We start from the raw sequence: 20,151 nt of genomic DNA, 5'->3' as shown, positions 1-20,151 counted from the left end.
GGGTTTCCTGACTGCCTCACAGGGACCTGTACTGATACACCATCTTTGGCTGCCTGTTGGGAAGCAGAACCTGTAGTGAAGCACTTCCAGAGAAAGCTCCAAGATGCAAGAGCACCAGGGCTGAAACACACCAACTGCTGGCAATGGAGACATGTTTGCCTAAAACTTCAAAGCTGTGCTTTATTTTGTGCTGTTTGAACAACTGCCTTCTCAACATCTTCGCAGCCTCAAAGGCAAATGACATTGCAAAGTCTCTGTTGTATTTCTATTTCTCAGTTGTAGGAAAATGTTGGTGATCATGTTTCAGTGCTCATCAGGGCTATAGTTCCCATTTTATGCAGCCAAGGTAACAAAATCTAGCTAGATGTCAGCTTTGAAAGCATGAGCTATTCTCTTTATTTGAATAATTATAATTATGGGCCTTGCTCTGTGTCAACTTTTCAGTATTTTTGTCCACCAGAGCCACATAAAAAAGTAAACTGAGTTTGCAGAAAAGTCAGCTCTGAAAGCACTTACTGGCTTCTAGTAGAGTGCTTAAGCAGCTGCTGTAGCATTTGGAAACTCTGCATTAATAGCACATCATGTAACCAAGGAGCTTATACGCCTGGGGGCCAGCCAGGCCAGGCCACCTTTCCTTCCCCCTGCCTGTAGGAAATCTCAATATACCGCTGTATAACAGGCAGGGAAAGGAGAGATTAGAGAATTATATGTAGACAGATGTCTAAGAGATCATTTATAACTTACTTTACAATCATTCCTGGTTGTAAGGCTTTGCATTCCTGAAGAGCTAGAAAGAAACTTCAAAATTATCATTCTGCCTCGCTTGGCACCTCAAGAAATCAGAGAACTGCTGGCCTACAAATTGCTCCACTTGCACTTGTTCCCATATAACCTTAATTAATGTAGTGGTAACATGCCTGAGATAGCTAATACAGTGAATGGGGGAGAGCTCCATGAGTACAGCAGAAGACCTTGATTTAGTGCCTGGTTTGATTAAACTACTGGAGTAATCTTATCTGAGACTGATGTCTCATGGTCTTTCCTTTTCTATAAATAACACAGGGAAGTTTGTCCATGGCAGAATTAGTCTTTCACTATATGTTTGCCCAGGGAGCACTAAGGAGACAGGAACTGAAAATAATGGGAGCAACACACATGCTTTTGCACAGGTCCTGAGAAGCAATACATCCGAGGGACTGAGGTCTCTAAACATGTTCAAGGTTGTAATGAAAAATTATATGTTACAAGTCTAATTCTTAAATCTGCCAGCTGTGTGTGCACTGTGTGTGGTGGTTTTCACTCCTTCTGGAAAATTATTTGATTTCATATTTAAAATGGAGACTTAATGTAGCTGTGTGAAAATATCAGAGACATCTCCAAAGAAAATTACCATTCTGCTATTACTGAATTTTCCTAATTAAGTTTCTGTGTTTAGGATCAATATATTCAGCAAAATATGGTATAGGTTCCTCTGTGATATGGAAGTGCAGCAGTACCACTAGATGGTAGCGTTGCTTATTTCAGTCACCTCTTTCTTACTTCCCGCTGCAGCAAGAGAAACGAGTTTCTCAGGTGGGATCGCTGCGTACTGTAACTATCCCTCTACATGGACTAACCCGCAATTTAAAAGCTGGTATATAGAAAAAAGCAGAGGGAGAACCTATGAACTTCTGAGAGCACACTCGGAGGCATAGTCAGTCCTGACACGAGGCCTGCAGACCCTTGCAGCACCAAGGGTCAGTTGCAGAGGGTTACTTGCCAATGGAGACTCCTATGGACTGTCATTCCTTGTTCCTAAGTCAGATAGACTTAAACCAAAATAAATTTGCAGTCAATAGTTTCCAGCAAGATGATAATGAAATTCTTTTGGTATGAGCTGATAATATAGAAAGGCCTCTTTTTTTCCCCCCATGTTGTTCATAAATACTATTTCACAAGATATTTGTGTCTTAAGTGCAGAACACGAGGTGCTCAGTATTCAGTTCTTCAAGGCCACAACTGCAGAAACTGTTTCATTGAACTGGAAAAGTTAACACAATGGATTACCTTAAACCAAGAATTAGACTTCAATTATCCTTGTGGGTCCCTTGCAACTCAGGATATTCTGTGATTCTATGAAGTACTTGATGAGACTTGCTGAGCCTAGGTAAGCAGTGTATCTACCTGGAAATGTTTCCAAGAAGTGAATGTACTGAGCAGCTGTCCATTTAGGACATGAAATTCCTTACTTAGATTCCCCAACACTTCATTTTTATGACTCTGCTTACTACACTGCAATCCAAAGTGCATTATATAGACTATGTAACTAAATGTTAATCATAATTCTAACCACATAGTGAAAACCACAATGCAGCATTATTACAGTTCTCATTAAAGGAACGTGAATTTCTGAGTATCTTGCCTGGACATTTCTGTTAGAGAAATATATTAATAGGTTATTCACTAATAATCTTCGTAACCCAATACTCGCCTTTTATGTCTTCAGTAGATATAGTGCATATTCCAGGGAAAGTTCTGTTCCAGTATGCTGTCAAAGCATAAAAGCTTTCCCTCCTGCTGGATGATGTGCTTTGTTGAAGAGAGAAGCATCCTGTTTTGAAAATGCTGAAATTTGATCAATCACCTTTGGATGTCTCAGGAGGTCATCAGTCCTTCTTGATCATGATGACATGTTTTTATTACAGATCATTATAACTATTGGAAGGCTTTTTTGGACCATCATCGTAGTTTTTAATCTAAAAATATCAATTAAAACCTGAGTTTTAGTTTACAAAAGTGTTGCATTTTTAAAACAAATTAGAAGATTAAATCATGTCCAATTTTAAGACAAATGGAGAAATGTGGGTACCACTACACACAAGTACAATACATTTAATAGCAAGCTATTAAGTACTTAAGTATAATTTCCAGGTGTTTTGCTCTGCATTATTACATCTTTGCCTAATCATTGTACATCTTCACCTAATTGTTGTTTCTTTTTGCTCATCATTGTAGTGCTTATAATTACAAATATTTTTTTCTGTTTTTTAGGCTGTTAGGTGTCAATATAATCTTCTAAGACCATAAAATATTTCTTATTAAAGATGCTATATTTCTATTCATCTTAATGATTCCTTTAATTATTCTCAGTTCATGAGTGTTCTGCCATTCTCAGGAGCAGAGTTGTAAAGCCAGGGAACAAAATACTGAAGAAGGTTCTGTAACGCATAGGTAAAATCAGCTTTTGCAGATAAACAGATTTGCCATTATAAATTGTGTGACAAATTTTAAAGTAGACTTGGGCACTTCAATAGGACTACTAAATGTGTTTTAATTTATGAGAAAATGAGACTGCCCATTTTATTATTGTAATAGACTTCTTTGATCTCTTTGTACCTCTTTGGTCACTGCAATACAACACTATTTTACTGCTGATTATTTTGCATCTGCTGTTCCAGGGACTTCCTAAGATTGTTAGAAGGTGTAGCAGTAAAAGGTCTGTTAGTATTTACATGCTTTCCACAGAACTATCATCCCATGTTGAATTTTCGCTTTAGCAATGAGCAGTTTCTTCCTCTGTAATCTCAAAAACCTATCTTGACAGAACAGACAATATCCCACATATTTGGAAGGCTTTAAACAGAAATATCTTTCTATAGGTGTGTTCTTTTAAGCCTCACTACTAACTGTCCAGGACATTGCTGTGTTTCTCTATTCATCCATCTAGAGATGTGCCTAAGGATTTACTCTCAACCTTAACCCTGTAGTACTACGAGCAGGTTAGAGCAGTGACGTTTCCTGGCCTGGTCCTTTACTTGTTTGTTTTCTGCACATGAGAACACTCCATTTCTTTTCATTCACACTGGTTACCTGAGTTTTGAGACCCACCAGAACACCGCTACCTGGAGCACTATGCTGGTTTCAAGCACACTCCGTTATTCCACTAGAGGGGTTTGCTAATGTTTACCAGGCACGTGAGCATTTAACTGACACCCGTGTTGCTACTTGGAGTCCATATCCAATGTGAAAACCAACCCGTTCTTAGAGCCATAGAAACATACAATTGTTAAGGTTGGAAAAGACCTCTAAGATCATGAAGTCCAGCCATTACCCTGACACTGCTAAGTCCACAACTATAGCATGTCCTCAAGTACTACATCTATACATCCTTTTAACTACCTCAAGGAACAGTGATCCTACCACTTTCCTGGGCAGCTATTCCAACGCCTGACCACACTTTTAGTGAAGAAATTTTCCCTAATGTCCAATAAAAACCTCCCCTGCTGCAACTTGAGGCTGTTTTCTCTTGTTCTATTGCTTTTTACCTGAGAGAAGAGACCAACCTCCTTCTGTATACAACCTCCTTTCAGATAGCTGTAGAGAGTGATAAGGTCTTCTTCTAGGTGGGCTTCCAAACCTTCTTGGCTGTCTACCTCTCTGGCTCTCATTATTGCTGGAGGAGCACTGGAATACAGCAGGTGGCATTTTGGGAGCATAATTGCCACTGCCTCATCTTGATATGGTCATTACTACATTTGCCAAGCATAAGCCATACCCTTCTTTTCCCCTAAGGAGAAAAAACGATTTTTTTTTTTTTTTCAGGGATAAACCTGCCTCACACACAATCCCTACTCCTTCACAGAAGGACATCTGCTCTGGAGGCTGCCAGTGAGCTGTTGACTAAGAGCCCCCAATGCTGCTCCGCCGAGGGACTGCGACCCCGAGGTCTGGCGAGGGTGAGGCGGGGGTGGAGCGGGGGCTGACAGCGGGCACGGGCACACACACCACACGGCTCCGCAGCCCTCGCCCCGCCCGGCCGGCCCCCTGCGGGCCGCGGCTTTGGGCGGTGGCCGGGGCGGAGGGAGAGGAGGGGCGGTGGCGGCCGGCGGCCGGAATCGTTTCCTGGGTAAGCGCAGCGGGCTGGGAAGCGTTTCCGGAAGGCTGGCCGCATCCCGCAGCGGCTACGGGCGCCTCCGGGGCGGGCGGCGGAGCGGAGCGGCGGGCAGGTGCGCTCGGCGGCGGACCGGGAGGGAGGAAGAAGGGCGGGCAGCGCAGCGCAGCGTGTCCCGCGGCGGAGCCCTCGGTGCGCGGCCGCCCGCGGTGCCGCCGCCCCGGCCCGCTGCCCGAGGAAGCGGGCAGGAGGCCGGGGGAGGGTCCCGTCGCCCTTGCCCGGGGCGATTCCGGCGCATCCCCGCCTCGAGGGTGCGGGGCCGGGGCCGGCCGGCGGTCCGCTGCCTTCCCCCGGCGTGCAGGAGCGCTGCGGTGCTGCCGCTGCTGCTGCAGAGCTGGCTCCAGCCTGGGGCGAGCGTGGGCTCTGCGCCCGCGGGCGGCGAATAGCAGCGGCAGCCAGTCTGGTTCTGCTGATGGTGGTGCGGTAAAAAAGCCTGAAAAGTGTCAAAAATGCCTGTAGAAGTACCTTTTAAAAATTGTTATTGTTGTTAGAACGGGCTTTTGCGAGTTCAGCTCTGTGATTAAATCGTAGTCGAGGGTTGCAAATGGGAGCGTGCAAAAAAATACAGTCCTTGGAACAGAACGTGGACCCCATGAATCCCACTTGGAAGTTCTCACGAATTTGCTTGGGTCCCAAGGCAGCGACAGAGCTACTTCTGCTTGCAGCTAGAGAGAGAGTGAATTCAGACAGATAAAATGGAAAGTGTAGTGGTTTGTATTTGTACTTCGTTGCTTTGCCTGCTTGTTTGCAATGTTTTTTAATTCTTAGGTGGGCTTCTGCTTGCTGGGAAGGACAAGTATAGTTCTTGGCTTTAAACTCAAAATAACTAAAATGAAGAAAAAAACCCAACCCTGAAGTGGTGATGGGCTTGTAGGCTTTTTGTATTGTGGATGCTGTTGGTAGCTGTACATGGTACATGTGCATGGTACCTGCAATCAGTTGTGCAGGATGACAGTATCTGCAGCAAGTTTCAATGCTTCACTAAAGGTCTGCTGTGTTGCCCCAGAAGCTGAGGTGTGGGTTGCTGCTGAGCTGCTGCAGCTTTGCTCTGTCCTCTGGCTCGATGGTGTGTTCCTCTAGTTCATTCTAGATCTGACATGTCATCGTCCTGCCATCTCATGCTCTAGTATGTTCTGAAAGACTGAATGAGTTGTCTGCCTTGTGTTTAAAACTATTTTCTGCCTGCATAATTGCATTTAGTTAAAATAAGTCTGCAGATGTCCTAGCACTTAAAGGGAGAAACATCCTCTTATGGTGACCTTGGGACAAAATCTTGGCTGATTAATTTCTTTGCCTGGAACAGTCATATGGAGTGTGGGTATTTTTGTTCTTCCTTTATTTTAGAGCAATAAGTGTTTGATGGAATACTTTTTGGCTTGTATTTTTGGGATTTTTTTTGCCACCTAGGGGAAATTGAGATCTGGAGAGGACTCTTTGGGATGAAGAATAGTTTTTTCATGTATTAGGAAGAATATGTAACTTGGTAGTAACAAGGAGGAAGATTCTTGGCTCTGAAACAGCATGAGTGAATGTGCCTTTCCCAGCAAGAGAGTCGTCTAAGCAGTAGATTACAACTGTGGGAATCATTTGCTGGGAAATGGAAAGCATGACTTGGAAACCTGTACTATTTCTTTTGTTTTTCAGTTCTGCAACTAAGTTGGGAACCAGTGACAAAACTGCTCATTTTTGGTGTGGTGTTGAGTAGGCTGTGCTGTGCTCTTCCTCAGGAGGGATGGTGACTTCCTTAGGAAATGCCTGAGGAGCCTAGAAAGGTCTGCTGCAGGGTTTAAGCTGAAGAGAGTGCTTACTTCAGGAGCTAGATAAAGGGGAATTTGAATACTTCAGATTGCCTACTATAAGAATTTTTTAGCAGAGATTGTGAAAAACTAAAATGAATCCTGGTAGTTGGTAGGTTGTGGTGAGCAATCAACTGATTGCATCTCCATCAGATAGCAAGCTCTGACCTAGGATGTGTGGTCACACTTGAAAAAATCATCTGTGCTGAAAGCAAACTGTATGTATTCCACTTGCTGGTGGAAGACAAAGTCTTGCCTTTGTTCCCTGCTGCAAGCAGGGAGCTCCATTACTGAGAATGGTAGAGCATGTGCTGGGTGCATTGGATCGTTGCGGATCAAGCTGCTGCCGCCTTGCTGCCGTGGAGAAAGTAAAGGTAGTGGTAGACTGTGTTTGGCCGGGACACTGGCAGGAGGGGGGGCGGGATAGGTGCAAGCTCCTAGGGAGTGCCAGGCACAGGTTCTCTCACCTGTGCTGTGGGTGGGACAGGTGCAGACTGAAGCTGGAGAACAGAAATGCCTCCTATTCCATAGGACATGAGGAAAGCCCAGCTTGTTTAGCCTAGCAAATGAAGCCTGAGAGGGAATATGATTGCAGTCTGCAAATACAGCAGGGATATAAACACTAGAAAGGGCAAGGAGCTATTTAAGCTAAAGAACAATGTTGGCATGAGAACAAATAGATATAAACTGGCATGAATAAACTTAAGTTAGAATTTACACAGTTTCTTCCCTAAATGGACTGAGGTTCTAGAACTACCTTCAAGTGGGATAAATGGAAGCAAGCCTCTTAGCTGGCTCTTGAGGATATACTGAGGAAGTCTGTGTTGTGTGCTTGGCTGTGGCAATAGGAAATAAGGCTTGGTGACTCAGGAAAAGCTTTTCCGTATGTCTGAGTTAACATAGATTTTCTGCGCTAGAGTTTCTTATTTTTAAGATCTGACATTCAAAACTGGCATAAAAATGCTTGCTTTACAATTTGTATTGCTGCATAGAAAGGATTGCAGTGTGCTTAGTGGGGACTTTCTGAAATGTTTTGCATGTTAGTTTTTTTCCCCCCTGCAAAATAATGTGTTGTCTAACAGCTGCATGTAATTGTGTGGAAAATCCTTTTTCTTTAAATCAAAACTGTGCAAAAGAAGAATGTACGTTTGTGCGTGAGCTGCTTGAGCTTACTAACCTTCAGGTTAAAAAATGAACTGCAGCAAACCTCCCCCCCCATATAAGTAATTCATAAATCTTCTCAAGAAAGATAAAAAAGCAGTTCTTGGGGGGCTGTACAGCAGACTCAGATGATGTGAACTGAGACCAGTGCTCCAAGCTATGCTGTGACTGGAAGACTGGAATAAATGAAGTTAAAGCAAATTTGAAAACAAGTCTAGTTGAGCTAGTTGTGCATGGGATTTGTCTCAATTTGCTGTCATGCAGAATAGCTGAGTTGTCTGGCATGGTGGTTGCAGTAGTTGAACGTGTATAAAGTCTGTAGTTGACTCTAAAAATATCGTGTGTGCAACGTGGAATAGAACCAGCTGTGGATGCTGTATAATGGGTACTGTGTCAGCAGTACCTGACTGCTTCTCAGAGATGTAGTAAGTATAGAAATGAAAGAGCAACTATTATGGGCCAAAGCAAGGGTCTCTTGCCATCAGGAGGGATGAGGGGCTCTTTCTTGCTGACTTATACTTTAGGCTGATCTATTCCCTGCTGAAATCAAATGTGAGAAAATAATGGAGAGGTGGAAATGGGTGCATTTATGATGTGCTTCTTTGACTCTGTGACTCACATCCCTTTTGCAGGGAAAAGGAGACCTTGGGACATGTATAGCTAATGCATGAGGCTGCAGTTCCTGTTCTTGCTTCTCCAAAGCCTCTTCCTGAGCTTACAGGTGGGTTTTTTTTTTTATTTATAGCTTTCCTATCTTGCACCCTGCAAAGGAATGGGATCTTCTTGTCAGTCTCCTCCTGCCTCTCTCTGTGGGCTGGTGGGATCCAGACTCAGTGACCAGTATCTCAGCACCTCTGTGCTCTGTGCCTGTTTCTCTTTCCTTGTCTCAGTATGGCTTTGTGCAGGCAGAGGAGTAATCCATGATGTCCCCAGAGATTTAAGGAGCAGAGAGTGTTGTTGGGATGCTCTGTGTGGTGTCCTGCTTTAGTTTCCCAATTTTTTTTCCTTCTTCAGCCTGCTCCCTTTTTAATTTGTTGTTTTCTGCAACATTTCTTTTTTTTTTTTTCCTCTCCATGTAAACAGATATCCAAGGAAAAATAAGAACAGGACGCCCTTTTTCAAAACCTCCTCTATAGATACTCTCTGAACCTCTCTCTGTTCTCAGCGTGGCATTGCCAGAGTTAGGTGCAAACTTTCCCTGTTTCAAAACATTTTTGGTTCCAAATGCATATCTGCTTTGTCTGCAGCCTCCTGGGACTTCGTTGCAGCCTCTATGGTCTTTGGCCAGGAGTGCTGCTTCTCTGTGAGTCTGCTTCTGGCTGTGTAAGGGATTCCCTCCTTCTGCTTGGCTTCCTTCATGTGGTGACTCTTAGCTCTTTTGTGGCAGGGATGGGTAGTGATCCTGTACTTATGCCATTCAGGATTTTGTAGGCCTCTGTCTTCCTCATCAAGTTGCTTTTTGACCTGCCTGAAGAATTGCCTACTCGGATATTCTTTGTCTGGAAGCCATTCTGGACCATGAGCAACCTATTCCAGGAGTTGATCCTAGTTCTACTTGTCACTTTAGGATGGGAGGATCAGGGCTGTATACAGTTTTCAAGATGTAGGTGAGCTTTGGGGCTATACAGGGAAATAACTATGTTTTGTTTTCTTTCTTAGTGATTTGTAATGTTTGATTTGCTTTTTGGAGATTTGCTAGAGAGTTAATTTCTTGAATCTGTGAAACTGAAATGTCAAGATGTTTCTTAGGAGTATGGTCAGTTTGGAATCCCACGGTGACATATAGACATGGTTGTGTCTTTCCCATGTGCATCTTCTTACATTTCTTGTGTTTATTTGCATTAGCTTTCCTCTGCACCCTTGTTGACTCAGTCTCCCAGGGGAGATTGTGCAATTCTTAACATCCAGGCCTTTCTACTATAATACATTTTTTTATCATCACACTTCCTCGACTTACTGTTTATCCCCCTTTCCTTGTCTCACATGAATGTGTCAAGCAGCCAAAGCCTGAGCATATGTCTCTGCCAAACTTCATTGGTAACTTCTGTTCGCTCAAAGAAGAGACAGTTTACTCTTACCCTTATCCTCCTTCTATTTTTCATCTATCTATCTCCCTGCATAGGACCTTTTCTTATTTCTGTCTGTCTTATTTCCGCAAGAAAGCCTTCAGTTTTTTGGTAAGGGATATGGTTGATGTCCTTTTGGAAGTTCACATGGGTCAGAAGGAATGGGTGTACCTTGTCCAGGTTTGGCACCTTTGAAGAACTCGGAAAGGACATCTCTCTGTACAAACTGTACTGAGTCTTGTACAATAGACAGTTTATCAAGATGACCGAATACTCTCTTTTTATCATTAGCATCAGTTGAGTTAATTAGTATCCCAGTAGAGGTGTTAGTCTTTGCAGCTCTGTATTCCCCTGGAACCTTACTGGGATTGTTGTCTCTTTTACCACTTTCCATTCACCTTCTTCCAGGGGTGTTTCAAGCGCAAGATTGCAGAGCTCCGTCAGAAGAATTTGAAGGAAACATTGCAGACAGTGCCCTGAGATTGCTAATGAACACTTGTTTATCTGTGCCTCATCTGAGGTCCTCGTTGCTGAAGTCTATTGCCAAGGGTATAACTGCAGACCCTGTAGCAAGGCGATTGGAAATGAATGTAGGAGTCTGCTCTGACAAAGACAGTGGACACTTGGCCTCCATCACTTGCAGGATAGTGAGTTGACCTTGTGTGGTGGGCTTCTTATGCTTTAGAAAGATGAAACTCGATTTACCTGGAGATCTAAGATCAATCTCAAAGTTCTGTCTCCCAGTGTCAAAACCATTCTCATTTTTTAGCTGAAATGCGCTGAGCTTCAGTTGCCCCTGAAAATGTGCTATTTGTTTGTATGACCATTTAGATGGTGACTTTTACTGCTGAACAAACCTTGCATCTGAGTATAACACTGATTAGTCCCTTTTTAAAGTGGTCTGCATAACAATTAGGATGATTAACCAGATGCAAATTTCTGCCTTTATCAGTAGTCTGCGCTGCATTTGATGCTGAACACTGATCTCCGATGAATGAAGTCAGATGCAGTTTACTCTAGGAATTCATGAATGTACTGCTAACTTGAGTAGTAGTGCCTTGAAAGTAATAATATGTGACAGAGGAAGGTTTCCTAGAAAATAAAATATGCATATTTTTGCTTCTGATCTCAATACCATATAGCCAACATTTGTAATTCTGGTTTGTTTTGTTATGAATTATGCTATGGCCGTAAAGTACTTTAAGCAAACTCCTGGAAGACTTATATTTGGCAGTTTAATCTGTTGGACTTCACAATTTAACCTCCGCTAAAATCTCTGTAGTGTCCTCTCAAAATAGAGTTGTAACTGAATGATTTATTACTGTTTGGCTGTCCTTATTTTCTGTAGAAAACAGGAACCTTTCACTCTTTCCTTTGTCTTCCTTGCTGGATTATGTTGCACCTCAGTTAATGTATTCTGTCAGACAAACATCAGTTCTGCCTGCCTTTGAGAAAACCCTCCTGGAAGCACTAGTCTTGCTTTGCTGTGATATGCTTTTAAGCAGTTTTGTAGTGTGTTTAGCTGTTTCGTTAGAGGTTATTTTTTGCTTCCCTTTAGTGCAAACACAGTTTAATTTTCAATTGCACCAAAAGGAACATTTCTAAACTACCTCTGCAGATTCCAAGTGTAGATTATGTGTTTAAAAATACCCTTTGGGTTTAATATTGGTACTAAAATATGCTTCATGCAGTACTTTCTCAGTCACAACTGATTTTTTTCTTATGTCTACTAGCTGATTATGGAGGGAGTTTTCCGAGTGTAACTATTGTGTGTGAAGGACAGATTCCAAAGGGAAGGAAACTGGCAGGCACTAAATGTTCCCTACCTTTATGAATTAACTTGTTTGAACAGAAGAAACTACCATAAGCTTTACGTATTTTGTTGTTATCTGTTGTACAAACATGTCTTTCCTTTGCAGTGTTCTCGGGGTAGAAAGCCCTCCAAACAGTTATTAAATGGCAATAATTTGGTGTGACTAATACTGGCACAAATTAGTGAAGCCTTTTTGGAAACGTCGTAACTATAATTTCTCATCTGAGTTAGAGGGAGATGCTGCAGGGTGCTTACTGGCCAGATGCAGAATTCAGAAAATGAGGAGATTGACATTAAGCCATCCTATGTATTTAATATAGAATTTCATTATGAGGAACTGGAAGCAGTAGTTTGGGTAAATATGACAACGAATTCATTGCTCTCGTGTTTACACTTGCCTTGTTAATTCTATTTGCAAAGAGGATTATTGTTAGGAAGAGGTATTTCTTAGCAACTTATTGAATTGTGTAGCTATGGAGGAAGCTGTGAAGAGAACCAGCATGACAGATGAAAGGGAACTGCAAGGAAGAGAAATAAGGAGGAGGATTGCCCTCCCATGGAGAGTTTGGCACTTGTCAGATTAAATTAGGATTTAAATGCAGCATAATGGAAAGATAGTTTAATTAAGTTGTTTAAATGAGTTGAAGATAAGTACATATAGGGCACAATCTATGAACTTAAAGAAAGATTTATCTGGAAGTAAATACAGTAGGGAACCTGGGTATTTGGGATACATATGGTCTTAAGGAAACCTCCAGCACTACATGATGACCTTGTCTTGTCAGCATCCTGCATGCCTCCTATATGAGCAGGAGCTGCAGGATGTCCATGTTTGGTTTTTTCCCCTTGATACTCATCTGGGTATAAAACCTCTGGGGGATTGTGAGGTCCACCAGGCCAGGCACCCTGATAGAGTGGCAGGCTTGGGGTGTCCTGGCAGTTTTGTCATGGGAAACTTGTGTTTTCCTGTGGAATGGCTGGCCCTGGATGTGTGCTAAGTCAATGTGGTGATGCTGGTCAGCAGAAAGGGGAACAAGGTAAAAAGTATTAGGACAGAGTTAAGTTTTGGTAACTCCCTTTGCTAGAGTGATGTAAGGTATTTCAAAGTAATGAAAGTAATCTATGCAAAAGTTTCCTGCTGTTTTTTCTTCCCTCTTGAATGCTTAAGTGGTCATTTTTCCTTCATAAAGCCATTTTTTTCTCTGATGCTGGAAAATATAGGAAATGGAGAGCAAGCAGAGTTTGTGTTGCCATACCAGGAAAGTTTGAGGTCTGTTTTACTATCTTTAAACATATGGGGAGGTGGCCTGCCACTAGGATAGAGAGGGGCTAGTGCTGCGGTGATGGAGCAGGTACCTGATTTCTGGGGAGGAAGAGGGGCGATGTGGAGCTGATGTGGCTTGGAAAGTGAAATGCAGTGCTCACAGAGGAACCATACAGTACCACTGGTCCTTCCTGCCTTCCCGCTGCAGCTGTGCCGTCTCCTCTGCCATACGGCAGAGACCTGCATGCACCGATGTGCACCATCCATAATGGTCCCGTATTGCTTTGCCCTTGTTGCTGAAGGAGAGTGCTGCAGTCCAGGAGAGGGGTGTTTGCCCCAGGTGTGGAGGAAGTGGGGCAGGAAGCTGGCCTGCCCTTGCACAGGTCTGCTGGCCATGGAGGGCCAGGGAAGGATGAAGCGGCACAAGCATTGCCAGTCCACTCCTTCCCATCGCTGCAATGGGAGCAGGGTGTATCTGGGGAACTGGAGACTTTGAAGCCTATTAAAGATGTTGATAGATTAAAAGCCCATCTTGATGATGCATAATTCCATGAGATAGCTGTGTGTATGGTGGGTGTGTGCTTGTGTAAAATGCTAATACCCCACCCTTATTTTGTGTTATCTTGGCTGACAGTATGGTATCATATCCTCCATTAGTTACTGTTAAATTCTTACTATGGTTAGGGACTTCTAGAAGAAATTGAAATGTTAAAAAAAAAATTTGCCTTTTAAGAAATTAAATTTTACTCTGATATTATCTTCTCCCAAAAGTATAGATGTAAAAGTCAGCTTAAAAATACAACAGAAATGGAACATATACTGATAGGTAAAAGGAAAGGGGAAGGTTATAAAGGTAATTTCACTTGAATCTGAAAGATAGTGAGAATTGCCTGCTTTGGAAATAGCTCATATTTTTAGAGTCCTGTGGGAACCTGCTTGCCTTTTTTTTTCTTCTTTCCTCCCTCCTTTTTCTTTTTCCCATCACAGTTTAAGAAAACAGTCAAACAACATGAGAACCATCAGTGAAGGGAGTCGTTTAAGTAACACAACTGTATAAGAAAAGATGCATGTACTCAGACAAACAGGATTTTTTTTGGTTTTTTTGAGAAGTTCTACATTTGTTATCTTGAAAAAGTTCTCAAATTTAGGAAAAATGTTTGGTGACACTTGCGTATTTGAACAGAGAAGCATTAAAAAAGAAACATGTTTCTAATTATTTGATGTTTGCTTCTTGGAAATGTTTGAGATCAGACTTATTGTTAGATAACTTTGTTGGCTGGTAAGATGACTACTCAAGGATATTGAAATAACACAAAGCAGTGTTGCTTTAAACATGCTATTATTTAAGAGTATGCAAGAGCTGCTAGCAAACCATGCTTCACTATATAAGTGTGTTTTAACCTTATTTTTATAATCTTTGCATGCTGTTACATCAGCATTGGCACGTATAAATTTTTTCCATAAAATATCCTGTATATTTCCCTTTGCAAGTATGGATTTAAACGTGGGTAAACACAATGATCCTATATATGTCAAAGTGTAGGAAGCTCTCTGGTAGAGGCATATGAGTGTTTAGAGACCAGTAATTCTTTTTTGAAAACCATTATAGATATGTCCTTATGTGATAAAGATGGTGCTGTTTGCCAGGGAAACTGCTTAAGGGTTCCCTGGGAAATTTGTCTTTGTAGCCTAACAGCATGTCAATACTTTGATGCCCTTGTATTGAGGTGTAACTCTAAAGGCAGACCACAGAAAATTCAGATATTCTCAGTGATAGGTCTGTGTGGGGAAGGGGGATTAAGAGGGGTGATTTGGAGGGTCTGAGAGATGTCAATGAGGCTTAATGCCAAGGATGTCCTGAAGTGATGGGACCCTCAGAACACTGTTAAAGGTTTTTACCTCAGGTGGAAATCATGTTTCTGTTGTTTCCTATCTTGCTTTTGGGCTAGAAATCAGCCAGCACTACTGCATGCTGGTTCTGAAATACAGTCTCCACTCTCTGGTTTTGGACAGCCAGTACGTAGCAACAGATACAGTGATGTAATGTGGTTTTACTTACTCATTTTTAGGGAGAAAAAAGGGGAGTCCCTCAGTGCCTGCCTGGTCCTACCAGCAAGTCAGGAGGTGATGCTCATTCTTCTCCCTGCTTTCCAACTTGTGTGCACGTGTTGCAGTGATGAGAATAGCTGACAGGCAGGATATGGTGAGGTGCATCCCTAAATTTGTGACAGGCCTTGCTGGTAAGAATTGTATGAAAGTGTCTCTGTGGTAGCAGTGGCTCTGGTGACCCTTGTAGCCCCAGAGACGCAGCAGATGAGAGCTGCCTCTGTCCTTGCTTTGCAGTAATCCAGAGGCTTTACTGAGCAGTCTACCCTGCCAGTCTCTGGAGAGAAACAGGAGTTGGCGGCTGGCTGCCTGCCATCCTGCAGCACAGTGCCTTGGTCTGCTGCTGCTAAGCCAGCAGGTAGGAGTGCTAGCTGGACGGAAAACATTTTGTGGGATTTATCCAAAATAAATATCTAATTTTGCATGGGTGAGGCTGAAATTCTTCAGCTGTGCCTCTTTCCAGAGCAGAAGAGAAACCTGCCTTCCTCGCAATGCTTTCTCAAGTTCTTGTGCATATGCAAGGTAAAACGATTGTTTTCCTAAATTTAAAACTTGGATCCTCCTTCTTTGAGTTCTCATGGATGTCTAGATTTATACTGCTTTGGAGACCTGTTTGAAGACATATAACCCAGACTTCTCTGAACCTTCCCCAAAAGGTTCACATTGAGGCATTTAGCTGGTTTCTTTGCTTTTTCTTTGTGCTTCTACATAATCCTTGAAGTGTAAATATAGAGCTGGAAAAAATAGCACTTGATGTGGTTGACAGTATGCCAGCTTGCAGTGGGACTTAAATTAAGAAATATGAGCTTCTCCTATAAATCAGAAGTTTGAGCTTGTAACCCCTTAATTTTTGGCCCAATAAATCCTATGACTCCCAGAAAGCTGTTAAGGTTCATCTCTGTAAGTCCCGAGGATGTTTTAAATCTGTGGGTTAAGTAACACGTGTGCAAGAGTTTAAAATAAGACTGCTAGCCCACACAACATTCCAGCTGTAAAACCAAAACTGGACATTGTGGGGCTGATTCAGGAGATGCTGATCCAACTGCAAACCTAACTAGTGTTAAGCTTTAGGTTCTGCTGCCTGTACTATTTTTGCTGTGGTATAGGGATGGAAAATTCACAGGTTGCTGATGTTTGTACTGGTGTCATTAGTTCTCCCAAAGTAATGGGGTGGATACTCTTTGCACAGTGGCCTCAGACTCGTAGAGCTTTCTTGCCTGGCACATGGTGTTAGCACATCCTGAGTTTGCCCTGCTGCCGAGTGCCAATACTTGAGAACTTCCTCAAGCAACCAGTGTTCAAGCATGGAACTGGGCTTTCCCCATACTAGGATTGCTCTTTGAGCTGAGATTGCAAGCAAATGTTTTTGGCATGGGTAAATGCAACGTGCTGTTATGGCAGGATGTGAATCATCCTTGCAGAAGGTGATCTTGAAAGGAGGTCTTCAATCCTGTAGCATGTCCATCATGGTAGAGAATTAAGCTGAATTTGCATAGATTTTTAAAACTGACAGAGGAGGTGTTCTAAGGAGAGTGATGTGTATACTCTGGAGTTCCATAATAAAGATACTGATGCTCCTAAGGGCTGGCTCAGGAAAGGTACCTGCCAGAGGGTTCAGGTGGAGGCAGGAACTAGTACATAAATAGATGAAGAGGAATTTTAATTACGCAGAGGAACTAGATGATGAAATCAGCTACAAAGTGCAGCAGTAAAATAAGCCTAAATCACTTGCGTGGAGTTAGGCACTAATCTCCATATAAAACTCCTCAATGGAGCAGTGGGGAGCCATAGTCTGTACTAAGTACAATATCAACCCATTTAAAGGTGTTTTCTAGGTTTCTTTCTTTCCTTCCCTTGTCTGTTCTAAGCACAGGCGAGGGTTTTTCCTGAAAGATTCTAAATACTCAAATTGGAGAATAAATGTGTTTTGTTTTGTTTTGCAGGAACTGAAGTTTGTGTCTAGGAATTTTACACATAAGCTACGTTCTTTGCATTTTCTTGGCTATTCCTAATGCAATAGTGTCTATAGCTTTTATTATCACTGATTCAAATGCTTTCATGGCACAACAGGGAGTTTAAAAAGGCCATGAGAGACCCTGTGCTTGTCAAGTGGCCACAGGTAGGTGGTTAGTAAAAATGAATGATTAAAAGCTAGTGTTTTCCAAGGGTTTGTAAGTTGAATGTGACAAGCTCATTGATAAGCCCTTTTTCTGCCTCTCTCAAAAGCTGTGGGTGAAAGAAACGTTTCTTGAAACAGCAGTGAACACATGAATGGTTGACTCTTGTGGAGGCTAATATTTTCTTACCTCAGGTTGTATCTGCACACCATATGGAAAACAGTGAAATTATTTCTTACTTTTGAAATGGATGTTTTCATAGCTGTTAGCCATAACTAGAAAGCAACACAATATTTTAAACTTAATAAAGCGCTTCAACTTGAAGCAAAACAGTTCCATTAAAGGATTTTCAATTGCAGAGAACCTCACAATTTGACAAGGTGAAAATAAGGCAGCTGGAGCGGACTGGTTTTACTAAGTGTCTGAAAGAGGCAAAGCATCGTAGTAAAATAACAGTGTGGGGTTTATACTGGTTTAAATACCTGCTCTGTTGGGAGCAGGTATTTAAAAAAAAAAAGCAGGTCTATTGGGAAGTCTAACTCTAGTGCTGTTATCTTCAGAGACACCAGAGATGGCTTCAGAAATTGAGCTTACTGTAGAATGGCAGCTGTCAGAATCAAGGTCAGAAAATTTACTTATTAATTCTGAAGTGGAGTAGTCTTAGGAGGCTTTTACATGCTCATTTCCTTCCTTTGCTCATTGCTTTTTCAGGGTATAAGAATTTCTATGTTTAAAACCACCTTTTTTGTAAAACCTTTATCTTCAAAAATAAAAGCAAAATATTTATAATGTTAGAATGAGGTTGGCAGCTTTTAATTAGATGCTTTAAGTAAAAAGTTAAGAAATGGCATACCAACAGGAATTTTTAGATCTTCTGGTTTTCCTGGTGTCACATGGATTTCTCCATGTTAATATAACTTGATCATTGCTCCCTTGACCCAGTTACTCTTTTTATGCTTTCCTTTCCACATTGAGTCAGACAAGCACAAACATTTCATGTATATTAGAAATGAGAACTTCTGTCTTCAGAAATGATTCACAGGACACTGTGGAAGGGGAGAAGGGAGAGCAGCAAGTCTTGTCTCTTTTCTTGCATTCTGAATGAAATTGTGTAGGCAGATGCTGTGCTTAGGTCCTGTCACACTGATGGGGTTTTCACTGTGCTCGTGCTATCCCTGAAGAAAGCTTCATTGCTTCCACAGTGTATTGTAGCAGGTTAGGTTGCTTGGAGAGGTGGTATCTATGATAATAAAAACTTATGGGGACCAAGCAATATGCAGAACTGGAGAAATACAGAAATGGGTTTAGGAATACAGCTGAGAGCTGCCCAGATGTCTGCCTCATGTCCTCTGCTCTCTCTTCTCTTGAGGTATCTCATGCTATCACAGGGCAGCTGATGAGTGATTTTAGGCTGATTCCTCTACCTCCCAGATGAAGTCATGCCACTCGCTGGTGAGGAGGTGTCCTCCCTCAGATGAGAACAAGGCTGGCTTTATTTCTGAGGAAGCCCTGCATGACATGTACAAAAAAGAGGCAACATGACAGGGAATGTCTCCCCAAAATACTGATTGTGATACATGAGTTTCTTAAACTGTATTAATTTTTTGAACTGCAAACTTCAGATGCGAGTTGCATGTTAGCAATGATTGTGTTGCCAGAGGAGGCCTGTTGATGCCACCACTCAGACAAGCGGCATGTTTTGAACTTTACTCTTGTGAGATGATAATCAACTGCTGGCCCATGTTCTAAGGGCAGAAAAAGGTATTACAAGAAAAAAAAAGAATGTTTTTTAAAAGGAGGAATAATTACCATTTTAATTTTCTGAGTAGGGCCACCAGTGATACAAAAACCACTAGTTAATTCTTTTTTTAAATTTTTTTTGTAGGATAAAAATAAGAACTAGGAGTGGTGATGGTATGCCAGGCACTTCCTGGTTGCTTTTATCACAGATGATCTGTTTGCATGAATAGTCATTGGTAATCGTAATCATTTAGGTCCTTCTATCTTTCTCTAGAAGAAACAAATCTTACTTTTAATCTCCATCTTGGTTTTGTGTAAATCATGAATTGCTTTTCTGTTTCGTTAGGCTGCAGCCAGCCATCAGATGTGGGACCATATTATTATTAGTAGGGAACTCTGTTTTAATTACGTGTGTGCTGCACTTCTGAGTGCTATGAAAGGGATGTTACACGCTGCCTGTGCATCCAAGAAGGTGTAGTGAGAATAGTACTTGGGATTTTTTTCTATGAATATTTGAGTGACTGCTGTTAAGACTGGCATGTGTATATATAATTCTTCAGCATACAGAGCATTAACTACTGCTCCGCTTAATTTTGGAATATGTAACCAATAGAACTTTACTCCGACAAATTCATTCTCATGCTCTCAGATATTAAAATTGGTTGAAATTTGGTGGCTTAATTTCATGTCAGCAACCCCTTTGGTCAAACATATACTTGTTATCTTGGTACAGCAGTGTAGGATTGCTGAGGAAGAGCGCTGTGTGCCGCCAGCTGAGCTGGAAGGTCTCATGTGTCCCTTCTCCAGCATGGAGCGACTTAACACCTCCTCTCAAGACCTGTGGCACAGTTGTGCTTGCCTGCAATTAGTTGCTTGACTAATTCCCAGTGTTGGTGGGTACTGGTGGTTACAGAGATAGTAATGGCGTTGCTCTATATTAGGTACTGTATGAAGAACAGAAATTAATAGGTATATTTTGTTAAGGAAAATATGGGTTTTCTTGAGGTGATTTTTCCTACTTAGAGGAAAACACAAACTTTGAATTTCTCTTTCTCAGCAGACTCCCTCCTACTTCTTGAAGTAAGTGAAACAGAAGCTTGGGTTGGAAGGAACCTTAAAGATCATCTTGTTCCAACTCCCTGTCGTGGGCGGGGACAC

The 20,151-nt window shown here is 42.0% G+C and overlaps 1 protein-coding gene across 13 annotated transcripts in view; it reads left to right on the top strand.

Annotated features, from left to right (window-relative positions):
* Window positions 1–4,828: 4,828 nt before the first annotated feature.
* Window positions 4,829–20,151, top strand: part of APBB2 (amyloid beta precursor protein binding family B member 2) — a 178,433-nt gene continuing 163,110 nt past the window's right edge. For 12 of the 13 annotated variants that reach the window (XM_027642570.1, XM_027642579.1, XM_027642572.1 and 9 more), the window contains exon 1: window positions 4,890–4,985. The gene's annotated coding sequence lies outside the window, so the exon portion shown is untranslated. The other variant, XM_027642569.1, reaches the window with a different exon arrangement.

This window comes from Corapipo altera, unplaced genomic scaffold, assembly GCF_003945725.1.
Source record: "Corapipo altera isolate COAL_440 unplaced genomic scaffold, ASM394572v1 22, whole genome shotgun sequence".
NCBI lineage: Eukaryota > Metazoa > Chordata > Aves > Passeriformes > Pipridae > Corapipo > Corapipo altera.
The sequence above is the reverse complement of the archived record's forward strand: the minus strand, read 5'-3'. Positions and strand labels throughout refer to the sequence as shown.